General features: G+C 44.9%; 1 pseudogene across 1 annotated transcript; it reads left to right on the top strand.

Moving 5' to 3' along the window:
- The first annotated feature begins 4,162 nt into the window (after positions 1-4,162).
- Positions 4,163-15,188, top strand: LOC149369479 (uncharacterized; annotated as a pseudogene). Its single transcript, XR_016285395.1, has 7 exons — positions 4,163-4,419; positions 4,586-4,760; positions 6,327-6,443; positions 8,365-8,418; positions 8,716-8,769; positions 9,072-9,140; positions 10,122-15,188. The product of XR_016285395.1 is annotated as an uncharacterized LOC149369479 (transcript).
- Positions 15,189-15,426: the final 238 nt, after the last annotated feature.

Consider the following 15,426-nt stretch of genomic DNA (forward strand, 5'->3'; position numbering starts at 1 on the left):
TGTCCGGGCTTCGCAGTAGTGTCCATGTAAATGATAGTAGAAGAATCTGACGAATTAGAAAAATCGTCCTGACCTGAAGGTGGTGGAAGATCACGGCTTAAGTTGGAAGATTCAGGTGTGCAATGTCCATGAGGGTCTGGATATGCTGGTCTTGATGCAGCTGGAGCAGAAGAGAAGGGGCTGGAGTTGCAAGGCACCAGGTTTGAGGTAGTAGGTAAGGCCTGCACAGCAGGCAGCTGAGTTAGGTCTGACGGAATGCCAGGAGAACATTCAAATGTTGAGCCCGGGTGCGGCACCGGCAAAGCCGCACCCACAGCCGGAATCATGCCTGGATGTTGCAGCGCAGGTTATCTGAACACAAATGTTCAGCAGCGATGAAAAATCTTCCACAAAAGTTGGCAGAGACAAGTGGGCACAGCCTGACAGCTCCCTGACTTCTTTGTCTGCAGGATTGCTCCATCTTCTGTTTCGACTGTGAAACCCCTTGGATGCTGTGAATGGCTGAGGACCATATCTGGCTGTATCGAAAACGTGGGTGCCTTCTTGAAGTGGTGGGAGGTCTTTAGTGCGATGTAGACGATTGAAGCCACATGGCTCTTTTATCTTGTATTATGCATCTTTGATATTTAGATCTTGATGTGCTATTCTTGATGGCAGCATTTGTTGCCCCTCCTTACATGGCCTTGTTCAGAGTCTTCTGCCCGTCAGAAGTTGCACACGCCTAAACTGTGCGACCCCGACTGTGTCCCTGCAGTTCAAGAAAGGCGAGCTGCTGCCTTGTACAACATGATCTTCACCGTGCGCACCATACACTTAGCTTCCCTTTTGTACTGAGAATAGTTTCGGCTTTGTTTGAAGTATTTAAAATTATTTGCCCAGTTTTGAGGAGATCGCTTTCATAATTTCGGTGAAGCAGCTGGCTGTTTTTGTCTTAGGGGTGTTTGGCTTGGGGTACCGAGAGTAATAGTCAACTACAAGAAGAAATTAGGTCTGCCCATTGTGAAAAAATAAGTCTTCCAAACACTTGCCACGGATGATCAGGAAGCACTGTGCTTCAGGGGGTCTCTGCCGGATTCACCAGATCTGAACCACACTATTCGCAACTTGAGACAAGAGCCTTGATGTCTTTACTGATGCCAGGCCCCCACAATGGCTATAGACCTTCATGGACCAATGCCAACACACTTGGCCATAAGGCGGCTGGGATGTCCATGCGAGCACATTTCAGCAGAAAGCTATTGCAGACAGAGAGCTCGTCAAGGATGGCGGTATACCTCACAATATGCAATGGAAGCTTGTATTTTCTTGGGAAACCACTCTGGCAGAGAGAAGTCGGTGCCCTGCACTTGCACCTTGTGCTTGAACCTTTTTGATGTTTGTAGCGACAAGCAGTCAAGAAGGCTCAGGTGTTGCTACTGCTGCCTAAATTGCAAAAACTCTGCAGCAAATATTTATGTTGTGGCCACAAGATGAGATGCATCTGCTGGCTCCATAGGGAGGCGAGACAATGTTCCAGCAATGACAAGCTGCTTTCCTGGGATTTACAGCATGTTGAACTAGTGTGCCAACACTTCGAGTCTGAAGTGCTGAATGCGAGGTGCAACGTTTCCAAGTCTAGCTTGCCAAACTAGTGGTTGATGATGCCTGAACCTCGAAAGGTAGGCCTCGGAGAAACTCGTCATATCTATGAACGACTCACACAGTGGCTAAGGCTTCCTTTTTAGTCTGCCTGTATCTTTGCTCTTTTGCTGTGATGGACAGGGAAACAATTGAAACAAGGTGGCTGTCTCCGTAGTTTGCATTTGGATGACTGTTTCCAAGCCACAGGAGCCCGTGTCAGCAGAGTCAATCGGTGCTTCTGCAAAATTGTATTTCACCATGCAACACTCAGAGTTGGGCATGTCTTTTAGTTAGCAAGTACAGATTCTTGCTGATGAGACCATATCCAAGCTGTGTTCTTGCCTAGAAGAGCCCTGATTGTTGGTGGGGCTTCTGATGCGTATGGGAAAATGCGGCCTAGGTGATTAACTGTGCCTAACAGTCGCTGCGCCCCAGCTACATCTTTTGGTAGACTCGTGTCCTTCACTGCCTTAGACTTGATGGAAGTCCGACGACGACTTGGTGATCTGGACTGTGGGTTCATATGTTGCATTGTTTGTATGTTTCTGCTTAGTTCTTTATTGCGAAAGCAATACTGCTCGAGGTTTCCGCTCTTTGCCGTCGTCCCGGAGAATCCACCATTGACCGTGACCTATGTGTGACGTCATACCAGCTGTGGAAAAGTGGGGCCCGAACTCAGCTCGTCGCGATCGTTCCAGCGAATCCTCCATGCCGCAGCTGTGCGCCGCTGCCGCGAGGGGCGCTCGCTGTATGTGACGTATTGACAGTTGTATTGACAGTCGTGCTGTGCAGGCGTAGGTTTAGGTGCTCTTCGGATCACGCGTGGAGACCGGGACCGGACCGACTGCGAGAGCGACTGCGTAAAATAGATGAGTACTTTCCTTTAATAGTTTTAAAAGTGTGTTTAGTTTTTTTAGGCTATTAGGGGAAGTGCAGGTTAAGGAATAGAATTTAGGTGAGTGACCTATATTCGGCCGGGACTATTCGGCCGGCAGGTTTTTTTCAGTGTTTTTTTGTGCGTTATCCTTTAGAGAGATACCTATTTTTTCTAAGTGATCGATCGGCATTTGCGGTAGTCCGAATTTTATTTTATTTGTGCACGTGTTTTCAAGTGTGTTTGTCTTGAGCCTGTAGTTATCTTAGCATTTGGTGGAAGCAATAATCGAATGTTGCTAAGATGGTTAAGCTACTGAAGGTTAGTTGTACGGAGTGTGAGGCGTCGGTGAATTTGAAAGAAACGCGGTTCGATTCGGTGGAGGAGGCCGAAGGCGCAGATTTTATGTGCAAATTCTGCGTATTAGGTGCACGCCTGGACAGGGCTGAACAGGCAAACAGCGAACTAGTGCTAAGGATGGATGCTCTAGAAACAGTTACAGATAGAGAGGGCAGAGAAGCGCAAGCTGCAAGAACAGCATTGTCAGTTGGAGTCAAAAACGGCTGACACCGCCATTGGAAGCCACAATGGCGGGCATTCCAGCGCCAGCCACGTGGATGGGGCTTGCACTGGCATCGACAGCGAGAAGCCAGTAGGCCAGACATGTTCAGGCAGGAACAGCTACGCACAGGTGGCAGCTGGGAAGTCGAGAGGCGATGCTGAGAAGGGGCCCGAGCTAATTCCAGGAAATGAGGTCACAGTCGCTGATAAGAGGCAGCAAGATCCGGAAGTTAGGAGGGAGGGGCAGAGTACCCTAGTGCTTATCGCTGGTGACTCAAACATGGGGCGCTGCAAAAGAGCTATTCTGGACCGGGTGAAGGGTGATAGGCGGGTAGCAGTCGGGCTGTTTCCAGGAAAGACAATGGACGATGTTCTGACAGCGACTAAAAGTGAACTTTCCGAGAAGGCTGCAAGGCGTAACTTCGTAGTGGTAGCGGCGGGGCTAAATGATGTCCTGAATGGTAACGCCGCACAAGTAGGGAAACGATTAGCTGAGGGAGTTGACAGTATAAGGGCAATAGCACAGCAAGCGCAGATCGTGGTGTGTACAGTGCCGGAGGTAGAAGGAAGGAATGTAGAGGTTGCTAAAGACGTTGTGAATCTTAATCGAGAGATAAGGCAGTTAGGCCTCGAGAAAGGCTTTGAGGTGGTAGACATAAACAAAAAAGTGCACAGAGCAGGTTCGGGCAGAGACTTTGGACGAGATGGCATCCATTTCAGTGGAAGGGTAGGAGAAGAGATAGGCAGGCGCCTGGGAGGCCGAGCGGTAGCTTTTCTAGGGGGTCCACGATGGCTCAGGGCGTAGGGGTCGGTAGAAGCGATGTAGGAAATGTAACAATGGCGGCTGAGCCCAACAAAATGGCCACTAGGAGGCCCAGAAAGAAAACTACGAAAAAGAAATTTAACGCCAGGATCAGTTACATAAATATGCAAGGGGGCAGAAAGAGAGCGAAATGGCTAGAAATAGAACAGCAGTTAAAGGACGAAGCAGTAGGTGTGTACGCTCTATGCGAGACACATCTGAGGGATCTAGAAGGTCCACCTTTAATCGATGGCTATATCTGGGAAGGGTGCAACCATGGAGGAAAGAAGGAAAAGAGGAGAGGCTGCTACGTCACATTTTTTGAAGCCGGAAGCGAGGGCTCCGCCATGACACTTGGCCACTGTCTCAGCCAATGGCATGCGAGCGCCGCGAAGATCAACGCGAGCGGCGCGAGCAGACGATTTCGCGTCGCGCCAGGCTGTCGGCAGCTGTCAGACACGGCGGAAAGTATTGACAACAAAGACGCTGCGATGCCCAGCTGCTGCGTTCCTGGGTGTCGGTCGCGCACGCCAGGACAAGAACTGGGCGTCACTTTCCACACGTAAGTATACTGCATTTTGTTTTCGTATTTAATTGACTGCGTAATGAGTAAAATGCATGCTCGCAGAACATAACGCACGACACGGCGCGAACGTGGTATTCGTACCGCCCCGGCCTTATTCGTGGCTCTTTGTCCGAGTGCAGTGAATAGTATTGTTTTCAAACAGGTTTCCGAAAGATCCGGAGCGAAGGAGGCAGTGGACTGAGGCCGTTAGACCAGGCCAAAGCGAATGGGAGCCAGCAAAATGGTCCTGCGTATGTTCAAAGCATTTCCTGCCTGCGCACTTCGATCGGATGTCGCCGCTCGTAGTTCGCATACGTGCGGATGCCGTCCCCCTTCAGGTGAGGAACCACCTTCGATACATTCTCAAGAGATTGGAAAGAAATGCTCTTATTGAGAAGGTGCTTGCTTGACTGCATAAGCATGTGTTCAATATGATGTTTTAGGTGTTCGTGCAAGAAATAGAACGATTTGCGAATAAATGGCTTTAGCTAGACGTTATGATCGAGTAGCGCGGCTACAGTATTCCCGCACTGATAAAAAGTAATTGTGTCATTATACTCCTAAACTGGTTTATATATGGCTCTGGTGAAATTCTGCTTACTGTACATGATAATTTATTTATTTATTAGCTTACGCACTCCCTCATTAGAAGAAAATAAAAAAAAGAGAGCATCGAGCTCACCACAGTTTCCTTGGGGCATCATTAATTATTACTTGTAGTGTGCAAATGTTTGCGCCTAGCAGTAGGCGGTGAATTTTTTTGTTGTCATCTGGGCCATAGCACCTCACTGTTTTATAACTAGAGAGCACTGCATGTGATTCCTTAAAACTATAGTTCGTTTACGTTTTTTTCTTTAATTACGGCTCCAAAAAGAGGGTGCGCAATTTACGCGCAAGTGAGTTATCCGAACACGTCCTAAAAAAAAGGTTGGCACCCCTTGCCCCATGGCAACAAGGTTGACTCGTCCCCCCCCCCCCCCCCTTTCCCCACGCTATAGCTCCCCGCGGGATGGCATGACATGACGGCACGTGCTTAGCTCAAAGCAATAAACGCGCAAAGATTCAATCGCGAAGTCAGCCGTGGGAGGAGATAACGGGCAATAAAACGGGGCCCTTGCGTGTGGCCCGGCTGACTAGCGGCAAACCGTATAGCAAACGGTACGGTAGAGTTTTGGGTTCGGGCGCGCGCGCAACTGTTCGTTCGGGATAGCGACCGCCAGCGCGAGCAAGCCGGGTAAACGGCACAGTTCGCACCCGCGTACATGCTGGTAGTCTGGCTCAGCATAGTGCTCAAAATGTGCGAGGAGTTTATTTGTTTTTTTATCGGGTTAAAAGTTTGAAACTTTTTGGGGTGCACAATCTATGTGCGGGCGCAAATTACGCGAGTAAATACGGTAAATGTCATACCCATAAGGAAAAAGGGAAGCATGAGGCAAAGAAAAAAAGACAAAACACAGGCAGAAAGCTTGGTCAAATGTTTAGGGGAATCCCGTTTTCTTTTGCTAAGTTTCTGTGGAAACAATTTATAGCTTTCCTTTAGCCGCATAGCTGCGCTTGGGGGTGGATGCCAATGAGTATAATTAGCTCCTTTATTATACAGATACGGCAGTTCTGCATGTATAATTCATCATACACATACCATACACACTTCATGGGGTATAGCTGGGTGAGCCTGAGGAGAGACGCCCCATTCTCCCTTCTCAAAAATATGCTAGACCTGCTGTACTAACAATGCATTTCTCTGCTGTTGCTTTCTTAAGAAATGGGTGCACTCTCGCCCACTGGCTGTGTTCCATATTGACAGTCTCAGATTGGTACATCTGTCTGTTGAATTACATGCATCTTTTTAGCTAAGGCTGGCGTTCCACTGCGAGCATGTGATGCACCTCATTATTCATTTACAGCAGGAACCCCTTTCACAGCAGCCAGGCGATGGCACAGCTGTTGCTGCCACTGCTCAGCATGGCGCCCAGCAAGCACTAACACAAAGTCACACATCTCCAGCGTCTCCACTGCAACAGGTATTTTCAAACAGCGCTGTTTTGTGATTACTACAGCTATTCGAAGCATCACAGTGGCTGTGTATATGTTGGAGTAGGAGCTACAAACACTGCTTCCTGGCACGGGCTCACCAGAAGATTTATCCGAATCCCATGACACACTAGTCATCATATTTCTTAACCCTTCAGACAGCACTCAAAACAGTCTTAAAGTGTGATGCTCCACCTCCATCTTTCACTAGCTGCTTAAAGCTGAACACCTTGTATGCTTGGTACATGATGTATGCGTTAACAGACAAAGAGGGCAATATCATTAGCAATATGGATAAGATATCAAATAGCCAAATAGACACAAATCTATGCAGTAGCCAATGCAATCAGAATGTTAATGAGAGAAGCCGCAGTGCACAGCAATGGTACATCCCGTAGCAGTAAGAGAAGAGGAAGTAACGGAAGCCTTAGTAGGAATGAAAAGCGGGAAAGCAGCGGGGTGAGGATCAGATAACAGCAGATTTGTTGAAGGAGGGAGGGGAGATTGTGCTAGTAGAACTAGCCATCCTATATATGCAATGCCTTGTGACCTCGAGAGTACCAGGAGCTTGGAAGAACGCTAATGTTATCTTTATTCATAAGAAAGGAGACGTCAAGGACTTGGAAGAATTACAGACTGATCAGCTTACTGTCCATTGCCTACTAAGTATTTGGTAAGGTAATCGCTAATAGTCAGGACAACCTTAGGCTTTAATCAACCATATAATTAGGCAGGCTTTCGTAAAAGATACTCAACAATAGATCATGTTCACGCTATCAGTGAGTGATAGAGGAATGCACAGATTATAACCGACCCCTATATATGGCCTTCATTGATTACGAGAAAGCATTTAACTCAGTGGAAACCTCAACTGTCATGCAGGCACTGCAGAATCAGGGTGTGGAAGAGTGTTATGTGAAAATATTGGAAGATATTTATAACGATTGCGCGCCTACCATAGTCCTCCATATAGTCAGCAATAAAATTCCAATAAGGAAGGGTGTCAGACAGGGAGACATGATCTCGCCAATGCTATTCACTGCCTGTTTACAGGAGGTATTCCGCGGCCTGAAATGGGAACATTTTGGGATAAGAGTTAATGGAGAATACTACCTGCGTAATTTGCGATTCGCTGATGACATTGCCTTGCTAAGCCACTCAGGACAAGAACTGCAAAGCATGATCAATGAGTTAGACAGGCAGAGCAGAATGGTAGGTCTAAAAGATATGCAGAAAACCAAAGTAGAAACAGCAGTTCGCAATTGGTAGCGAGGTGCTGGAAGTAGTAAGAGAATATGCCTACTTAGGGCAGGTAGTGACCGCTAATACAGATCATGAAAGGGAAATAACTAGAAGAATAAGAATGGGTGGAGCGCATATGGCAGGTTCTCCCAGATCATGAATGGCAGTTTACCAATATCCCTCAAGAGAGAAGTCTACGACAGCTGTATCTTACCGGTACTCATCTATGGGGCAGAAATGTGGAGGCTAATAAAGAGGGTTCAGCTTAAGTTAAGGACAACACAGTGAGCTATGGATAGGAAAATGACAGGTGTAACGTTAAGAAACCGGAAGTAGGCAGAGTGGATGAGGGAACAAACGTGGGTTAATGACATCCTAGTTGAAATCAAGAAGAAGAAGTGGGCTTGGGCAGGGCACGTAATGCTAAGGCAAGATAACCGCTGGTCCTTAAGGGTAACGGAGTGGATTCCAAGAGAAGGCAAGCGTAGCAGGGGCGGCAGGAAGATAGGTGGGCGGGTGAGATTAAGGAGTTTGCGGGAACGCAGTTGCCCCAGCTGGCAAAGGACAGGGTTAATTGGAGACATGGGAGAGGCCTTCACCGTTCAGTGGGCGTAGTCAGGCTGATGATGACGATGATGACATTCCTCCAGAATAAATTTTTTTTTACAGGCACCTATGGATGTCGCTGAAAGCCAGGAGACTTTGGCAGGCCCATCACAACAGGTATTTTACAATATGCCATTTTGTGACTGCATCAATTGAAGAACAACAGTGTCTGCGTTTATGTCGCAGCACGAGCGACCAAAAACAGATTTCAGTAACAGAATGCATCCTGACACCGGCTCAGAGGAAGTTTTGTCTGAATCGCCTCAGCGCATTAGTCATTTTTTATAATCCTTTTGACAGAACTGAAAACACAGACTAGTAGGGTGATGCTTTTAAATTTTTCAGTAGTTGCTTAGAACTGAATACATCTTATGCTTTGGTAGAAGCATATTTCTCAAGAATATTTTTTTACAGGCACCTATGGATGTCAGTGAAAGCCAGGAAACTTTGGCAGGCCCATCACAACAGGTATTTTAGGATATACCATTTTCTGACGGCAACTACTAGAAGCATGACAGTGTCTGAGTTTACCTAGCAGCACGAGTCACAAAACGGATGAATTTTTATGTAAAAGAAAGCTTCCTGGCACAGGCTCAGAGTAAGTTTTGACCAAGCCACCTCAGCACACTAGTCATATTTTTATTCCTTCAGACATAACGCAAAACGGTCTAGTAGTGTGATGCTTCTCCACTCTTCACTAGGTGCTTAAAACTGAACGCTTGTTATGTCTTGGTACACACACATTTCTCCTGAACAAAATTTTTTTACAGGCATCTATGGATGTGGCCACAATGTTGGACATTCAGCCAGGGCCATCTCAAGCCTTTCAACTTACACCAGTAAGTTTCATATCGTCCTGTGTGGTTTCCATCCAGGTTTATTCACTGCATGAGGTAGGATGTCGTTGCAATTCTGCAATGTAAAGTGCAGTAGAACCTGCAGTTGTTTGTCAGGCCCCATGCTTACTGGAGACAGTAGCAGAGTGCAGTACGTTCTGCAAAGATCCTTCATATAGGATGGTACCTTTTTGTGGAACCACATAAGCACATTAGTAACTGCCACAATATTCTTTCATGTGCCTTCATTGCTTATGTTCGTTACACAAATCAATATAGTCATCTTGTCAGAGTTCCACTACAAATAATCTGTCAGTATCAAGAAAAATTTGGCTATGCAAGACATGCTCCACCAGGTCAGTGATATCTTTTCTGCCAAATTTTCTCACATTATTCCAAACTGGTTTTACTGATTTTGGACAAGGTCATTGACAGCTGTGTAGAAAGTATTTGGTGCAAACTGGCATGCGTGCTACATGAAAAATTTGTACTGTCATGTTTTCTTCTTTTTCAGTTGTTCCTTGTATAAGTTTTCATGAAATACTTCTTATATGGGTACATGCCAACCTCTTTAACGTCAGTTCCAGTGGGCATTCAGAAAAGGAGATTGCACGACACAAAATTTAATGCAATAATTTTTAAAGCTGTATGTATTCACGCTTCTACACAGTTGTGCTATTAACCCTGCTTTATTTCTGCAACACTTTGAGTGTATAATAAAAATAAAAGGTGTAGACATATAACATTACCTTAACATGCTAGGTGATATGAGTTTAACAATGTGCGAGCGTTTTTCTTTTGCAGTGCCATCGAAAGGCATTGCGTACATATGCACTGAAGCTGTTGCATGTCCCAGTAGTGGGCATGCCGAGTAATTTTTTGATTAGCCTCATGTCCTGCTTTCCTTCTTATGCATGGCGGAGGAGAACAGGGCAACAGGCATTCAAAGGTGGGCTGCATTACTGAACAGTTTATCTTATGCAGGAACTTCCGACTTTGCCAACCGCCCCAGCCTCTGTTGGGACACCACGAAGAAGGAGGCCTGCAATGGTAAATGGACCTGTCAAATGTGCCTATTTCGGAAGCAGAATTCAACACCATGAATGTCAAATGCTTGTGCATATGACAAGAGCGTATTTGATAGCATGAGTGGCCCATCCACAGCATGCATTATTAGCATAATCTTTAACACAGCATGTGCAGGCTCCCAGACTGTGTGAATGGACTTAGCTTGATTTCGCCGTGGCAATTTTTACTAATATCTACTAAATGATCTGCATGGTACATTGTATGCAATGATGAATCAATAAACCAATGAATTTTTAAGTGTGTGAGTGGCCCGCATATCAAGCTGAGGAGCACATTATGGAATCTTCTTCTTGGACACCTCTCCATCTACCAGAGGAGAATCGGTAAGTCAGAGCTTTATTGATCTATTCAGGTACCCTAAGGGTCCACTAGGGGCATCACATAGGGGGAGATGGGGGGGACTGAAAGCGGAACAAAATTGTTTCAAAAACAAAAAAAGCAGCGTAGGTACGGCACTCAGGTGCAAGTCGAGAAACATCATTGCCAAGTAAATATTCTTACAAAAATTCACAAAGAAAAATAAACAGCAGGTGCGAATTAGTCATCTGAGAAATCAAATTTTGTTACTGAAAGTGTGAGGAATCCATATAAGAAAGTGATCCTGACTGAAATAACAAAGACTCTGTTATCATGGCAATTCTGGAAGGTAAATCATTGCATTCTTTCATCATTAAGGTTACAGGTGAATTTTTGTACTTTTCCATCTGGACAAAAACAGGGTTACCCTTGTAGGCATTACCGGCTTGATGCGAGGTGAGGTGCTGGTAAAATATGTGACGGGGCAAATGATCTGTTACTATGGTACAATGTGCGAGAAAAAGATGATCAAGTGAATTTTCTGTGCGTTGCGGGTGATGGCATGTTGAGCATTTTCATCAGAGGTGAAACACTTTGATATTAAAGTAGGACGACAAGATTAACTGAGCCCCTTCATTCTTCTTTTAATGGAACATTCAGAGTGCTTTGTGTTTTATATGTGCACACTGTTGTAACTGTGGTATGCAAGGCTTGGGTGTGCATTGTTCTAATGATGCATTGCATTTTCTATCTCTCTTCATAGGAGGACACACCCGAAAAAGCTTACTTGAGAGCAAGGGCTGCATGGTTTTCTGCAATGCATGCTCAGTCAAAAAAAAGCATAAAAAGGCTGCAGCAAACAAGGCGGAGACTGCAAAAAAAAAATGCGGAACTAAAATCTGTTTTGTCGGCTTTAACTAAGGAGAATATCCTCCTGACAGAGCAAGTGTCTGTTTTAGATGGCCTAGGTAAAGTAAATAAGCACCTACTTGAGAGACAAGTTGGAAAGCATGGTGGAATTGGCACTCCAAAGCATTACTCCCCTGAATTGAGAACCTTTGCCTTAACACTAAATTTCTATTCCCCACGAGCCTATCAGTATGTCAGGAAAGTTTTTGACACGTGCCTCCCACATCCCAGAACTCTGCGAAAATGGTACGAGACTGTTGATGGCCAGGCAGGACTGTCAACAGAAGCGTTCAATGCACTAAAAATGAAGTGTGCTGAAACAGCAAGCAAGGGGCACAGAACAGTTTGCAGCCTCATGGTTGATGAGATGGCTATTCGGCAAAACATCCAGTGGAACAAACGAAACTTTGAAGGGTTTGTCGACTTCGGCAGTGGCATTGACAGCGACTCTTTGCCACAAGCAAAGGCTGCATTCGTTATAATGGCTGTGGCTATTAATGGGAGATGGAAGTTGCCCCTTGGGTACTTCCTAGTTGATAGCCTAATTGGAACACAGAGGGCTAACCTTGTCACCCAGTGCCTTCATAAGGCACATGATGCTGGAGCTATGGTTGCTTCACTCACTTGTGACGGGGCGCCCGCAAATCTGGCTATGTTGCAAGAGCTTGGGTGTGATTTCCAACATGTGGGAGAGCTAAAAACAACCTTTCGACACCCAGCTACCCAGGAACCAGTGGCAGCTTTTTTGGATCCCTGCCATATGCTAAAACTTGTGAGGAATGCACTGGCACACAAGAGGTACTTTATTGACCACCAAGGAAGGACAGTGTCATGGGAGCATATTGAGCGGCTGCATACTGTGCAGCAGAAAGAAGGCCTACATTTGGCTAACAAGTTGCGCAGAGCTCACATTGAATGGCAGCGACAGCCCATGAAAGTTAGACTTGCTGCCCAAGTGATGAGCACTTCTGTTGCGACAGCACTAGCCGAGTGCAGGGAACTTGACCTGGAAGGTTTTTCTGGCACACAGGCAACAGAGAATTTTTTGTTGAAAATTAATGACACATTTGATGCCCTGAATTCTAGAAGCCCATATCAGAAAGGTTGGAAGAAACCTATAAATGAAAAGAACATTGAAGCTTTCGAAGGCATGTTCAAAACCACAACCCATTACCTCTCTTCCTTGAAGGAGTCTGCAAATGGAAGACGAATGATTGAAACAAACCGAAAGACAGGTTTCTTAGGTTTTATCATCTGCATGCATAGCCTGATTAGGCTTTTTCATTTTCTTGTCACTGAGAAACGAGTGCTGAAGTACATTCCGGCCCACAAAATTTGCCAGGATCATTTGGAACTGTTTTTTGGCCTGATTCGAGCACATGGCGGGCATAATGACAACCCTACTACACAGCAGTTTCGTGCTGCCTTCAAAAAAGTGATTGTTCAAAGTGAACTGGCTGATGTATCAACAGGCAACTGTCTGAGCCTGAACAGCATCTCCATATTGTCATGCAGCAGTACAACAGTTATTTCTTCTCAGGTCTTGAATATATCTGCACCAAGGAGGCAACTTCTAGACAGTGATGCTGTTCAGCAGTCTCAGGTAACAGCTGCAGACCATGACTACATCATAGCTCCAGGCTACATCAGTGAATGTGGAGTCCGAATTGTGGCTTACATGGCAGGTTATGTAGCTCATAAATTGGCTGCAAAGCTGACTTGTGAGCACTGCACAAGTGCACTACTCACAACAGAACGAGGAAACATTTACTCACTAATTAAGAGGAAAAGCAGAGGAGGGCTGAAATACCCATCAGAAAGTGTACTGAAGATCTGTCAAAAATCGGAGGCGGTGATCAGGACGGCAGTGCGCCTGAACAAATTGGCATCAAGAACACTGCTCACTGATCTTCTCCACGAGGTTCTTTACGCATTCCACGGTAGAGAGCTCTTCAATGAACTTCATGAGCACATGTTCGACAACTCTCCACTCGACAATCATTACATACACCTTGTCAGAAGTGTTGCAGAAAATTACATCAACATGCGCTTGTTTCATGTTGGCAAGCAGGCAACCGAGAGCCTGCACACTGCTCAGGTCCGGCAGATGTTTAAAAAAATAACTCAATTCAAGGGGCAGTGACTGATGCGACAGTGAGAATTCAAAAATCAGACTTGGTTTTCGTCAGCACATGTCTTAATTTACCGTAGAGTATGAATGCAACTAGCCCATAGGGGTCCCATGCTTCATGTTGACACTGCAGCTTGCTGCCGCAATATGAGCTGAATAAGAATCTTACATGTAACAGAATTTCATGCCTGACTTTGTCAGAATAAAATTCTATTCAAACGGCCGCTCACAATTTAGAGTACATTACAACCTGTCATACTGAGTATTGAAAAGAATAGCTTTGTAATGTGAATGCGTCATGTACACCACCGACTAAGGCTCATGCTTGATGGCAGTCACTGTCAGTTTCTTCAGGAGTAATCAGGGCTTTGATTTAGCTTGATTGCTACTGAATCAACCAGAAATTACCTGCTTCCTAAAATCAGATTTTTGTCTTTTGTGGCAAATGAACAATACGCACATTTTAAAAAAGAAGTCAGTTAAGTAACATCAGTACATGTCCAGAGCGCAAATGCTAGTTCTTGTTCATGAATCTATATGCTGTAGATTCACAGATGGACATGTACTATTGGTCACTGATGTTCAAGAATAGGGGCTGCAGTTAGCAGTCTCCCAGAGCTTTCTTTACAGCGTGCCTGCACTACTGTCCTTTAGGGTACAGGGTGACTGAAGTATCTCGTATTTTGTAAAAATATGGAGTGCATGTTTTTCATACTATAGAAGCCAGAATAATCAAGAGAGTAATTAGTGTACCATACTTACAATTTTAGTTCTAGATATTCAACACAACTGAAGGTGATTTTGGCCTTTCAAAGTGATAGTGTCAAAAGGGGGTGATCATCCCACTGCACGCAGCAACAGAGTAAGCACTAGCATATAAGTTTTGCAACAAATTCATGTTCTTAAATGATGAAAACACTTTTCCACATGCACTTGGTACGTTCATGCATACAGAGGAAAACCTTATCATTCTACCAGCCGCAATTTGTACATTATATTAAACATTCTTTAGCTGTCATCATGCCTTAGTTGTGCACAGCTCAAATGCCCGTCTTATGTGCAGACTATGTTGGTTGGCTCGTGGTTTTGACGAATACAAAACAGCACGTGCACACAAGTACCATATAGCACACAACAAACAGAACAGAAAATTGGACAGAAAACTATGCTATTTCTATACTGTTTCAGGCTAGGCAGATAAAGAGTCAAATACAACAATGCAACAATAGAAATAGTGTCGGCAGGGTGCTCTCTTTCTTTACATATATTACAGAAAGGAATACGTGAAGCAGAAGGAAGGAAAATGATTCACTTTTTCCACTAGCTGCGACAACTGTTACCAATTTTTGAAGTCACTTCCATGCAGTGCTCCAATTACTTTGCATTTGCATCGCTTAAATTTTATCAACTTTGTGATGCAGAAACAACTACCGAGAAATGAAAGATTTCACACAATTTGGCAAGATCGGTCCACAAATATTTTTCTGTCTCAAAGCCCCCATTTACTGCCTTCCTATATATGTTTTACTCTCTCTGTTCGAATAGTTCATGGTTGCAAAGTGATCTAATTCAGTTGTGCATTTCTTCTTCTTTCTGGTCTTTTTTTGTTGAATCCTTTTCATGTGTGTTCTCCTTCCATGTGTTATCACTTTTGTTAAAAGATTTTGCTTGCTTCAGGTAGCAAGCTATGTTTTGTAATAAGTGTTATGCTGTATCAAACCTTTTTAAAGCTCATATTTTGATTGTCCAATAAACTACAAATTTTGGACTTCACTAATGCGTTTAATCAGCTCAATGCAAGAAAGTGCAACTCGGCGAGGTGGTCGCGAGGGTCGACTCGGCATCTCGGTAAACGGTAGGTTG

The sequence above is a fragment of the Amblyomma mixtum genome, chromosome 1, assembly GCF_055824585.1.
Source record: "Amblyomma mixtum isolate Tamu chromosome 1, ASM5582458v1, whole genome shotgun sequence".
NCBI classification, from domain to species: domain Eukaryota; kingdom Metazoa; phylum Arthropoda; class Arachnida; order Ixodida; family Ixodidae; genus Amblyomma; species Amblyomma mixtum.